General features: G+C 36.0%; 1 protein-coding gene across 5 annotated transcripts in view; it reads right to left on the bottom strand.

Moving 5' to 3' along the window:
- Positions 1 to 13905, bottom strand: part of GSTCD (glutathione S-transferase C-terminal domain containing) — a 75566-nt gene that overhangs the window by 30911 nt on the left and 30750 nt on the right. The gene's annotated exons all lie outside the window — the stretch shown is intronic.

Here is a 13905-nt window from a genome sequence, read left to right as displayed (position 1 = left end):
TGCCTAATCAACGGTTCTAATAACAAAAAGCTCCTTTTACTTGTGTCTTAAGCAGCTTTTTGCTGGGTGGCCTTTTGTATTATTCTTAGATAGTTTATGAAAGCAAATAGCCAGGAAAATCCATAAATCCCTTCAACCACCTTCAAAACAGAGACAGAGATTTAAATGGGGAAAAAAAAAAAGGTTAATGAAACTGTGGGCACCAGCCCAGTACTGTACTCCAGTCCCCTAGGCTTTGCGTGTAAAGAACATTCGGAAACAAAGACACGATTCATTTGGCCCTTCCGTAGCAAGTAACTCTGAGCAGCTGGCTGCCGGACAAACAGCAGTACTTTCAGCTTAACTTTACACATCACTTCTGTTTACTGTACAAATTATCAGCATACTTAAGGCTGTCTAACTAAACAATAAGGTCATCCATAAGCTTACCTCCATCATGAAAACTCTGTATTAATTAATTTAGAGGAGGAAATGTATGACAGTATCTTCTTGCTCTTTGTGTCAACACTGAGTTCTTTGCAGAAGGGAAAACATCAGCACATTTCTCTCCTTCATCTCTCCAATATACTTTAATCACTTTAATATACTTAAACAAAATCAGGCAAGCAGTTTTGAGGGGATGGAGAGAGACAGAAAAATTGGGTAGCATGGACTGAAGTAATTCAAACAGCTTGCTGAATTTCCATAAATATTTCAGAAATTGATCTGAAGCCAACAGAAATGAAAAATTATGAACTCTTTTCCAACAGAAATTAATCAGCTCAGACAACTAAACAAATACTCAGGCTAAAGAAACATCTGCCTTCTGAAACTTAAAAAGAAAATATATCTCCTACTAATTGCCAGAAGGCAGGTTCATCGAAACATCTGCCTTAATGAGAAATACAGAACACTAAACACAAGAAAGCAGTGAAAACATTAGGTAGTTCAAGAGTAGTAGAGAACATAAAACTAAGATATTTAAACCACAGGCAAATATTTGTAAGGCGTTGTGTAGAAAATGGTCTCTGACACAATCTTTATATGCCGGTATAACGCCAACGGAGCCAAAAACTGGAAAACGCACAAAGAAAACAGCACAACACATCATCACAGCAATGGTTTTTTTGGATAAAATCCCTGGAGTTATTCTGGTGCGACTGCCTCCTCCAGTAAGAGCTACCATCAAAATTTGATCAGGCCTAGCCACGTCCTAAAAAAATCCCAAGCATGCAAATACCACCCCTGGGTAACCCACTCAAGTGACATAGTGCCCTTCTGGTGCAAAAATCATCTCATAGAATTTTTTCCTTCATCAACATCATCTGTGGATACAGAGTTGTGGTACTGGGGATCATACAGGTACATTTACTGTATCATCACCATTTAATGCTGATGCAGAAATTGACCGAATAGGTCACCAAGTATCTGTGGCTATAGACCTCTTAACCACCTATTAAATTGTGATAGGGGATGTTTAGCATTGAAAAAAATAAACAGTTTATATACACGCTTTATATCAGTACCTGTCTAAGCAATGCCTCAGCAGTGCTTCTGCTACACAATGCCTCAGCTAACTGTTCTTAAACATATAATCTATTCTAATATATGTAAACATACATATTTCCGATAACAGACTGTAGGAATGCTTTGCATCATTTACAAATGAAGACACTAAAAAATCACTACATAAAAGTGGAAAATACCTACTTTTTGAAGTTATTTAACTTTTAAAAATGTGTGGATAACATACAAAAGTTAAGCCACTTTAGCATCACTTACTCCTTAAAATTTCTTCCTTTATACATAACGTAAAATTATTAAGTCTTTATTTTCTCAGGGAAGCAATCACAGTCATCACATATCCATGAAAAACAGTAATTATACCACTGCTCATTACACTACTTCTGCTAGAAAGATGAGAATATAAACTACTCAGTATACTCAAGCTCAACAATGTTCACACACTATCATAGCTAAGACTAATAAAGAATCCAGTGCAGGAGCAACCAAAGATATACAAAAGCTCTGTACTGCACGGATTGTTTGGTATATCTGAACTAAGTTTGCCTGTCACATGCATGCATGGACAAATTGGTCTTAAGCAAACACATGTAAAGCTAAGACAGCAACATAGTCACCTACTTCAGAGTCACTTCAGAGTGGGGTTAACAGTTTGCCTTTTTTGTTATCTTAAGTTTTCCTATTTATGAACTCCACACAGAGAATCTGCAAGATTCCTACCTCATCCCATTCCACGTACAATGTAGGCACTGACAGGCAGGATTCCTCTGGACCTCTAACTGTGTGGGGAATTGAGACGGGAAGATCCCAGTAAAGCATGTCACAAGGATATCAAGGCTCCTCAAAGAAGCTGAAAGGAACTGTCAAACATGGGGACCCTTCACCTTTGCATGAACACCACCTATGAGAATATGGCACATACAGACTCCTGGGATGTTTCTGAGACAGAAGTTCTGCAGAGGCCTGAGCCCTTACACAGCCACAGCACAAAGCAAGCATTCGAAGAAGTGCAAGCTAAAGGGGTAGTGGCATTGCAAGCAAATTCTCCTCTAGGCCAAAGACATAAAACTGTTTTGACAGTAATCAATACAGACACAGCATAGCACAAAGCCTAACCTACAGAGAAAAGTGTCGTCACTCAGATTAATACTATGATACAAATATCATCCTTAAAATGGGCAGTTCTGGTATAAGCATGGGATTATTTTGATGGGATTATTTTTATTAGATTAAACCACTTTTTGAGTAAACCAAACTGAAAAAACATGAAGCCAGAAGATGCATCTCTGTACTGAAAGACTTATATTTCAATTACAGGACAAAGTGTTTCTTAGAACAGGACAAAAAAAGACTATACGTGAGTATAGGGGTATCCATAACTGAGTATTCAGTAATTTTAAGGGGTATTTTTAATTACAAATTCCAAGAAAACCTGGGCTGTGATAGTAACGACAACCTCCATCATGTACCTGTGTTAACAGTGAATTTTGGCAGAAAAGTGCAATATAAATAGCCTACAGTCACTAAAATCTGAGGATGGAAGATAAATTATTGTGTGGTTTTCAATTCATTTCCTCCCTTAAGCACAACAGAGCTCAACATCCCTTGATAATCAATGGCTCTTGTAAAGCCCATTTCTTCTCTTGTATTGCAGCTTTATGTAAAAATATAATCATGACGTATGCTTCTAATTTTACTCATGCAACAGCTGCTAGATGTCTTATGAATGGACTACAGACCATATTCCATTAGATTTGATTTCCCCACAAAGCTGTTTTAATGACTAAAATATTACAGGGTTGGTTGGTTTGCTTGTTTGTAATTAATTATTACGGAGTTGAAAATACTTCAGAAAATTTAAAAAAAAAAAAAAAAAGAGTTGAGCAGTATGCTCTGTCCCTCTCTGACACAACAAAATTAAATCATACAGGAAATTAATTCAGTTTGGAGCATTTGACTATGCAGCTTATTTGTGATACAAAACTGAAAGAATATGCTAAATAAAGCAAGAGTCTTAAAATTTATTTCTTTGGATTTGTGTATATTGCACACTAGCAAATCTAACTGAATCACTTAATAAACAACATACAATTAAAGCTGCAATTCTACTGAAGCTCTTGTTGCTTAGTCTTTCCACGTGACCTCAACAGGACTACTCCAACATTTAAACGAAGTCCACACATAGTTGTAGAGCTTATTCTTCCCTAATGGAAGTCACTGCAAAAAATAAATTTCCTAAAAAAACCAAAACGAAGTTTCCTTATATCTTTTTAACTAACTTAAGAAACTACAGTTTTTTAAGCAAGTATTTCCCCATGGTATTTATTGAAATGATGAACAACTTATGCAAAAAGCACTCGATGTTTATAAAATGCCTTTAACTAGGTATAAGATATTACCTAATTATTAAAGATTAACGTATTCTTGCAGGACCTTCAGGAAAAAATATACCACAAAATCTGCTCATCTCCCTGATAACAAAATCATGAACAGAATACATTTGTATAGACCTGCATGTTTTGAACTTGACACAAAACCAGGTGAAGCTGAATCTACGAGCCACCAGTGTGTTCTGTGGAAAGCTACTGCAATGATTTTCAGCTCTACTGCTTGCCATTGCAGCAGCTACAAACCAATCTTTAAACAAAATTTCTGCCATTGTGGCTCAAACAGGAGTTCAACATTCATAATCTCTGCCATATGTTCTACTTGCTCCCTACAAATGTGGCTGTATCCCACAGCTGAAAACATAGAGAGATGTAAAAATGGAAATACTAACCATGAAACAAAAAATGGGGAATACAAATATAGAAAGAACAATCTAACTTTTGTTTACAAAGCAATTAAGATCCGAAACGTCAAGAAAGCTTGATTGAAGGCATGACTGTCTGCATCACATCTTACTTAACATCGTCCAAAATAAGTTACAGAGAATTTATAATGCCAATATACATCAAGTGAGATCACAACCAGGCCAAAACATCCGGTAACAAGCACAAGCAGAGGAATTTAAAATACGTGCTGCAGATAAGATGGAAAGTAATCCATCTGGCAGATGTTTTTCGAAAAGCATATAATACAGGATTAAGAACTGTTCTGTCTCAGCTCAAATTGGGAGGTTTATTTGCTTTTTTGTTATGTTTTGGTTTTAGATAAATTATTTTGATTAAGAAATCATTTCCAGTCTTTCAAAGAAAAGATGAGAGTCCAGTGAAGAAATTATGGCAATGCTTGATAAAAGTTGTACAGCAATAGACTGTGCTCAAAAAATACATTTCAGAATATAGGAACACTAACAATTTTGGAAGATGATTATATACCCATTTATGTTGGCTTTCATCTTTTAGGTCAGGTAAACTGAGAGGAATCATGTGAACAAAATTTTTTTTTATTGTCAAAATTCCTCAAAACCGATACCTGCCTAGCAGGCTATGGTTACTTTACAGAAATGCGAAATACATTTTGGCAATGACAAATCTGAATTACAAAGAATGAAAGCCTAGCAACAGGCAAGCAATGGAGTGATCAAATAATTTCACTGTTTACATTTATATACTTAAAAACAATAAAAATCACTAGAGCCAACAATGGCTAATTCAAGAAAGCATGAAGCATTCACTGGATTTATTCATTAGTTCAAAATGCATCTGCCTCCCTCAAAAACTAGCACCTTCAACAATCGTTTTACAAAGAGGTCCACAACTATCTGACCCACAGTCTATTACAAGAATGAGAGGTTCTGCAAACCTGGAGGGAAAAAAATTGGAACAAAAAGTTATCACAATTTTAAGTGCCAGACTTATTTTGAAAGATTTTTGGTGAGTGGTGTGACAGACAAAATAAAATTCTAAGTTTAAAGTTACTAACAAGTGAAACATCTTATTTGGAAACTGCCAGTCTAAAGTTACACAATCTGGTTGTAAAATCTGGGATTTGGTTCCACATTTCCTACACTTAAAGCATAATGACATTTATTTTTGCTTACTTCCAGTTTGCTATAGAAACCAAAGAATGCAAACAATTTCAGGATTAGCACGCATGGAAAAGCTGTACAGCTACTTTACGGTTAAAGGGCTAAATCAGCTACAAGTATAAATTCAGAAGCTGTTCAAGAGTAAACAGTCTTTCTTAACCCTTGATTCTAAAAGTTACATATGAAAAAAAGTAACTCTGAAACCCCGGGCTACAAGGCTTTTCACAGACATCCTTACGGTTTTATATTTCCATTATAAATGGGAATGAAACATATACATATGCACTGATCCATAAACATAATTATTTTAAAGCATGTCGTAAATATCTTACAATATACTTTCATACTAAAAATAAGTTCTTGCTACTTTCTTAATATAACACCCCACTGGTCAATAACAAGTTTCTGGATACAGATAAATTAGGCCTGGAAATCCCAACTTGTCATTTTGGAAACCATTTAAATTATTATCAGGGTTCCACAGAGTCTTCAACAAGCAAGGTTAAATTCTTATGCTATTGTTGATACAGATTTATAAATTCCAATATTAAGCAGTTGTGCATTTCAGATTAAGCCATTTCCCAGATTTGCTAGGACTGCTCACATTTTCCTGAATGTTCCTCCTTCCCTTAAATTTTAAAGGTGAAAAAATGGGAGTGAAAAAATTATTCTAAAAACAGTTAAATCCCACACTTGAGCCCAGCCACAATATTCAGAGTCCAGCATGATTAAAATATATTACTACTTACTTCACTACAAATCATACCTAAAGTTTCAGTTTTATCTGAGGAGAAAAAGATGGGTCATTGGCTAGTACACTAACGTGGAAGCAGAGTTCAGGTACCGGTTATTTCATATTTCTCTTGTGGACCTCCTCAGCCACATCAGCTAAGCCCAGTGCCTCAGCTGTTACCTGGGTATTACTGTTGTCCCATGTTACAAGTCAGCTCTCATTTTTAACAGCTGAGAAGCTGCGAACTGGGTATCACAGCAATAGCAGCAACATACACATCTACAATAAAAGGATACAATTAAAACTGTTCTGACTTCCGGAAGAAACTTGCGAACGAGAGCTATGTTGGAAAAGAACAACCAAGGAACAAGCACACTAAGAGATTTTTAAGGTACAGGCAAAGTATTTCAGACGCTGCAGAAACAAGGGAGAAAAAAAATGCAACAATTTGATTCTACAAAGCAAACAGGAAAAGAGCTTAAGATGAATATTACAAATGCTTTAGTTTTAGTCTCAATGTATGCTAAAAGACTAAACATATTAACCCACCCTCCTCCTGTTCTGCAACCCCTTCATCCTTCTTCCATTAAAAACCACTAAGTAGTGCTAAGCCAAATCCAATCAAGATTTTCTGCAAAAAAGCAGAAGCCAGTAATGAGAAATGTTAAAAATATACATCCCTGTGATTAATTTAATACGCACAGACATATCTATGTAATTGTCTTGCAAGCAATTGCAACTACCTGGATAAAGACAGATTAGGCCTTTATGCCGTAATACATACACTTGGTTCAAAAAAACAAAACCAAAAAATAAAACCCCTTAGTATGACCTTGGTTTCTTAATTTACCGATTTACAGTGATCAGAGATGCAGTGATCTCAGCCAATTATTTCAAAACTAGTCATATTGCTGAATTATTGCCAAAAGAAACAAAGCAGTACGTTGTTTTATGTTAGTCCAGAGTTGGGCTCAAAATGTTTTCATAGAGTTTATGGGAAACAAATTTGATAGTAATGAGATGATGAAGTGAACAGACTTGTCATACAACCTTTCAGATACTCAATATTGGAAGTGAAGAAGGACTTGACATTAGAACTGAGACACCCATAACTCTCTGCTGAGTTCTATATCCGTATCTTTTCTTCCTTAGGAAATTACTCTGGAAACAAACCAAGTGAAATCAAAGTACAATTCAATATATGGAGGAAGTGGCAGAATCAGACTCTTCTAGGAAGAACAGGGGCAGATTCTCCAAGCAACAAGCTCTTCTGGGACAAGGACTATAATTAAGGATACATGCAGTATTAAGCACAAGAAAGGATTCTAGGTCAGGTGGAAGCTAAACAGGTTATTAAATCATGCTTCAGTGTTACTACTACCAGACCAGCAATGCAGCTTCCTCATATTGCAAAGCATTGATTCAATATGACCCTGGGGGCTCAAATAACTCTAATTCCACACACACACCTTTCTTTTTTGACATTTAACTTGTACTGAACAGTTTTAATTTAGATAACATTCTCTCTACCTATGGCACTGTTTTCAAGCCAAGTCAGGTTTCGGGTGTCCTTTAACAGCTAGCATAGCAGTATCTAGGCACAAGTTCCAAATTGTGTGCTAATTTGTCACAGATAGTGTAGCATGCCAATGTCTAATTCAGATCAGACTTGTACTGCAGAGAGACCTGGCAGTGAAAGCATTGCTTCTGTTGAGAAACTTAAGTACTATAGGAATACAAAGAACAGAAAAGTCCCTGGCCTTAGAACTCCGCAGACCAACAGATGCCTACTATGATTAGAAAGCTCAAAATAAGCAAATATTCACAAACTGGAAGTAAAGGAAGTCACACCCAAAGCCACCCATGACTAAGGTCATGGTGACAGGACTGAGGCAGTCTCTCTTATTTACCTGGATTGTTCTGCAGCATTACACTGCAGAAATACCTTACAATGCTCTTTTCAACAGAGGACACTTTAAAGTCATCCCTTCAAGAAGACACATAGCACAAGAACAAACAGAATATAGACCTAAATGAATTTAACTAAACAAACATTTTTCAGTGTTAGCATTGCTGCTTCATCCCTTTTTCCATTTTGCTAAATGTAAAAGTAACATCTTTCAATGTCTGGAGGACACTCTTCACAGCAGAATACTAACAAAAAAAATGTTTAACTTCTAGCTGCAGAGCAAACTATGCTTTCTGTCTCACATTAAGAAGAAAAAGTTTACTGATTTCAAAATCAAAAGAATTCACTTCCATTCAACAAGCAACATCAACACCTACGAAGAGCCATCTTTGGTGAACAACTACCTTCACGCAAACTGTTAGCTTCTGCTTTTGAAAATAAAAATTCTCAATTCTTCACACTACCAAGTGTAACTATTTTTTTAAAATCCACCAAAGTATCTAGCTGGAGGATTTGAAGATGCACTCATTAAAAAGAAAGAGACATATTGAGAAAATGTGTAAGAATATACATACTGCAATCTCTAAAGGGCAGTAAAATAAATAAATAAATAAATAAATTTCACTCACACTTAGATTTGTATCAGTATATGAAGAAGCTTATTAAAAGTAAGAACAATAATTCTGTCTATTACAGTTGACAAGGTCTAAAGAATATAAGTCAAAAAAAGCCCTAATAATCCATTTAGAATATTAAAAACATTAGAAATTTATCCATATTAATGTCAAATTTCTCATTAAAGTCCACAAAATTTATCTTGTGCAGCAAGTCTGGTTTCTCAAGCTTACCTATGTACATTGGATACCCTGGTTCATTTTTCAAGTTACTAATTCTGAACAAAGTTTTAATTACATTCTTTTCCCTGAATGAGGAAAAACGAGCTACAAACACCAAATCCTTATTCACATTATTGAAACATGCATTTTGAGAACAGGCAACACATATACAAGTATCTTCTGTTGATGATACAAAAACATAAGAATGATACAGATAAATAAAATTTCAAGCAGAAGATACCCAATATTACTATAAAACACAATGGAAATATGAGGCGTGATTCAAGGTATTATATCTACAAATTGCCTTATATCTTGCACAAAATAAGCCTGGCACACTGCAAGTAACAGCACCATGTTCTTTCCTGAAGATACCAGCTAGTTAAGTCCCACTGAACTTGCACCAAAACACATGAACCCATCCAGGATGCAGCATGAAATTCTAGCTCACGGAAGTCCATGACATATACCAGTATTTCCCAATGTCTTTTAACTGATGAAGGATATGGAAAGGAAGCCAGGTTCCATACACAGTCTTGAACATCACATATACAGTCTAGAACCATTTACAACCTGAGCTAACTTTCAGTGCAGCCTTCAAAATATGAGGTACAAAGTGTAGGACAGCAAGGATTGTTCGCATAAAACAGAAGTTTAAAGTGCATTTTTATTTTTTCCAGCACTCTCTTCCTAACAAAGGACAGACTGCAGTAAACAAGCAATGCAGATGATAGCCATGAACAGAACTTTGTCCAGTTTAGCATTTCTTCATGGAGGCACTCAGAAGACTTCATACTGCTAAGAGGTATCTTAGTCTTTCAGGGTGGGGGGATGTTGGGTTTTTTTCTTATTTCTTGTCACTAAAAATGCAAGAACACAGGGAAGATCTGCAAATGGGATATCCAAAATAATTTAAGCAGATTTAGGAGCACTTCACCAATCAGGCACATTAGAAAATTGCAGGTAGAGTGCGCTGATGGAACAACTAAATGAACACTATCTTAACTGGTCTACTCACAATACTTATACAAGCGATTGAAACATCAACAGAAAGACCAACAACTCCATGAGACCTGCAAGTTTTTACGTAACCTCCTGATGCAAAGTGAAATAAAAGCATCATAGCTCTCTCTAATATCTCTGGATTTTTAGATTAGTGTTCCACAACAGCAGGAGACAAATTTTGTTTCAGGCTAGATTTGACTGATTTTAGTATTAGGATTATTCTCCAATTCTCCTACACTTACAAGATAATTCTACAAATAGCTGAATTTCCTACTTGCCTTTGCTCTTCAATACTTTAAAAGTTTTTTAAAGGATGTGAATTCCTTTTGATATTGCTATGCTAAGATGCCAGAAATTTGACATGAGACATACGCCAAAAATTAACTTTTCAGAAGCTATTCCAGACCATCTGGAGAAGATTCATTTCAAGAACAAAATAATTAATACCACCTTCACTAAAACACTAAACACACAGTAGTCTGGCCTTTCTTTTGTGCAATTAAAAGCTTTGAAAGTATCAGACTACTCAGAACAGATTATGAATAACTCAAAATAATTTTACTTTTTTTTCCCCCCCTCTCTCTCTTTTTTTTTTTTTTTTTTTTCCTTAACAACCCTAGCAGGTATGGGGTTTTTTTCCTAAACATAGCACTGCTGTCTTCCTTGAAACTACTGGTTAGAACTTTAAATGCATAACTGTTGCCTAAGAACTCACTTTCAGGAAGAGTTAAAATGAAACTTCTGACCTTATCCAACATGAGATTGTATCCAAATCAAGAAATACATTCGTGGTTCTTAACATGGAATTCTAGAAACACTGAAAGTGCAGATGGAAACCATAAGTAACTTCAACAGACAGAAAAAATCCTCCTTATCTCATATTTTGTCACAAACGATTTATGGATTGGAAACAAAATCCGTATCTCAAATCTGCAACATATAAAGACTGGGGGATGGAAAAAGAAGGTATATGGAGCCACTTGTTTAATGCTTACCTTTAAGAGTACACAACACCTGTATTTCTAGCCGAAACATTAGTTTCAAAGTATGTTTTTTTATACACACACCTCTTGTATTACCTCCATGAAATATGTTGTGATTCATAAAGTTCTTGTAAAATGTCAATAAAGAGCTTAGAGATTCACTAATGCTGCACAAAACTTGACAGTACCTCAGGGATAAGTTTTTTACATTACAATGAGGCAGTCCCACCCACAACACACAAAACTCCGACACTGCAAAATAAAGTTGTTCAAAACATGTTTGTGTATATTTCTGAAGTAAACTGCCTAGTTTAATAACCACAAAATAAGCTTCCATTTTACTTATTATGATCATTTATGAATTGACATAAAATTTGGGCAATCTCAAACTCTGGGAACAACCAGTAGCCTTAGAAATAACTCCTTAACAATATTAAATACTAAGTAAGAGAGATTAATAAAGTTTCATTAATCCAGTAAAATAAGAATCTGTGAACTAAGAACACAGGTTGAATTATTTTTCACAAATAATATACAAATAATCTAATGGGTTCACCAAAGACCATTACAAAAAAGAGAGTGTAAGTCATCTATGAAATGTTTCAACTTCCAGCAAAGAGGAGAGAGAGACACACTCAGGCTCAGTTTCAGTCATTCTTTGGGCTGCAATCCTTTCTGTGCCCAAGCACAGTGTAGCTGTACGCTTCTACGGGAGAACTTATCTTGGGCCGCATACCTCCGGGACACAGGGCTCTACCCGCCCTGGGGACAGTGATGCACAGACATCAATATGATGGATGCAAAATGTCCGTTTATTTAGCTGCGTCACATGCTTATATAGCTCTTGCGGTTCCTGTTCCTGCCACTCCTATGGGGAGGAGTCTATCTTTCCGTCACAGCCCGTGATCTTCCGGTCGCCGATCCCTGTCTATTCCCCTACAGCACAGAAACTATACCTTCCTTCTCATGTTTCGTTAATCTTAACTTCTGTGTGATTTCTCAGTGCCTACATTTCCTTTTTTTGGCAGCAAGATTATACCAGGGAGACAAGTTGTGAGAGGTTAAATTAAAAGAGAGAATCTTTTTTCACTTGTTTCTGGGGAACATCTTCAAATGTTTGCATAGGCTAGACATTCTGACTACTGCCCTCCCCTCCTAATGAAGAGTGTTACATATTCTTATGTGTTCAGAATGCTGCTACCAAAAAAAAAAAAATTACTGGTTAGCTGCTTAAAATTCAATTCCTCACATCCTTTCTATCATATCAAACAAGTTATCTCCCTTTCCTCTAGATTCCAGCCATAACTATCCTTCGATGCTACCATCTCTTTCAATTACCAAAATGTTGGCCCTTGAACTATGGCAGCATTCACTGATCAATTAAAACAAGTAATTTTAAACTACTTGCACAATTCTTCTTGTGTTGTTACATATGTGCCAGGAAAAAATTCCCAGAAATTTCCATTGAGCTCCTCATTCTCTTAAAAATATCTCCCAGCATTCTCCTTTATCCCAAAGGATATAAAACTCCAGCAGAAGATTAGCTGATCAAGTGTTCTCCTCCATATCTCCCTGATCAGCTGTTATGTCTTTTCTTAGACTTGAAAACATTCAAGGCAGAAGGTATTACTCTGCTATATGTTTATATAGCACCTAGTACAACAGACTGCAATTATTGCTTTTAGGTCCTACTCCAACACAATGAATATGTCAACTGTTAAAACATCAACTCTAATTAGAAGACAAAAAATAAATTAATGAATGAAAGAAAAAAATCACTTTTCCCAACAGGTGGTGCCAAATTTGGGGATTTGAGGTTACTGTGCTGAGAAGTACCACATAAAACATAGCTTTCTCTTGGGTGACTCCTTAGTTGCAGGGCACAGCTCCATCCCTCCAGGTACAGTTTCTTATCCAACCAGATTTTGCTGCCCTCCTGTGGCCTGTGAAGATTTTAAGCTCCGAAAGTCAAACACACCAGCACACTGGTGAAACTGCTAATAAAAACTCTGATTCCTCTCAACCAGTTCACACTTCTGTCTTTAAAGACAGATTGAAAAGCTCAACACTACATTTTCAAGAAAGTAAAAAAGCCAAAATGCTGTGCAGAGGTAACACAGGTCTCCTGATGCCTCTGCTTGAAAGGACGGCTTAGGCTTTGTAAGCAGAGACTCAGACATCAGTTGTGCTCACTTAACAGTTGAGCTGATTTAAATTTAAAACTCAGTTGTCCCTCAGTTACAATGAGTAGAAAACAACAATGTAAGTGACCTATAAAAATACTGCAAAGAAAGGGAAAATAATTAACTTTAAACCCTTGTGTTGATCATGCTACATAGCTATATGAATGATGAATCCCTGTACTCCCAGATATGGCAAATAGATGACACATGAAATAGCTAAAGGACACAAGCTGTACAGTGGTTACACCCCATCATCAGTGTAGTTGGGATTTAAGTCTAATGAGGAAACTTACAGAACAATCTTCAAATAAGCAGTGAAGACATGTTACAGAAGAAATACCAGAATACTGAAGCAGATGAAATACCTCTTGCAAAGACAATGCTGGTGCTACAAAAGATGAGTTTAAGTTGTACAGCAACTGGAACGCTATAATATTAGTATATTCTGTAAAAAGTTATGAAGACTAATGTAATCAGCAATTTAATTTTTTTATCCAATAACATGTTCAGAATATTTGGAGGCAAAGAAAGGCATTAACTCCCCCTCCTCCTAAATCTTTGCAATTAATGCAAATATGCTAATGCATTTGGAATTCATTACTACAGCATTTGATTAAAGTATTTAGAAAGTTAAAACAGAGTTTTCAAAAAGGGAAATATTGGCCCCAGTGAAGTAAAAGCAATCTTTTCACTTGCTTATGTGGAAATAGGACAGGATTTCTTTACACATCTTTACAAGTTTTTAGATGGTAACCAAAGGTTTTTAAAGGAATTCATATT

Source organism: Phalacrocorax carbo, chromosome 4 (assembly GCF_963921805.1).
Source record: "Phalacrocorax carbo chromosome 4, bPhaCar2.1, whole genome shotgun sequence".
In the NCBI taxonomy this organism is placed as follows: Eukaryota; Metazoa; Chordata; class Aves; order Suliformes; family Phalacrocoracidae; genus Phalacrocorax; species Phalacrocorax carbo.
The sequence above is the reverse complement of the archived record's forward strand: the minus strand, read 5'-3'. Positions and strand labels throughout refer to the sequence as shown.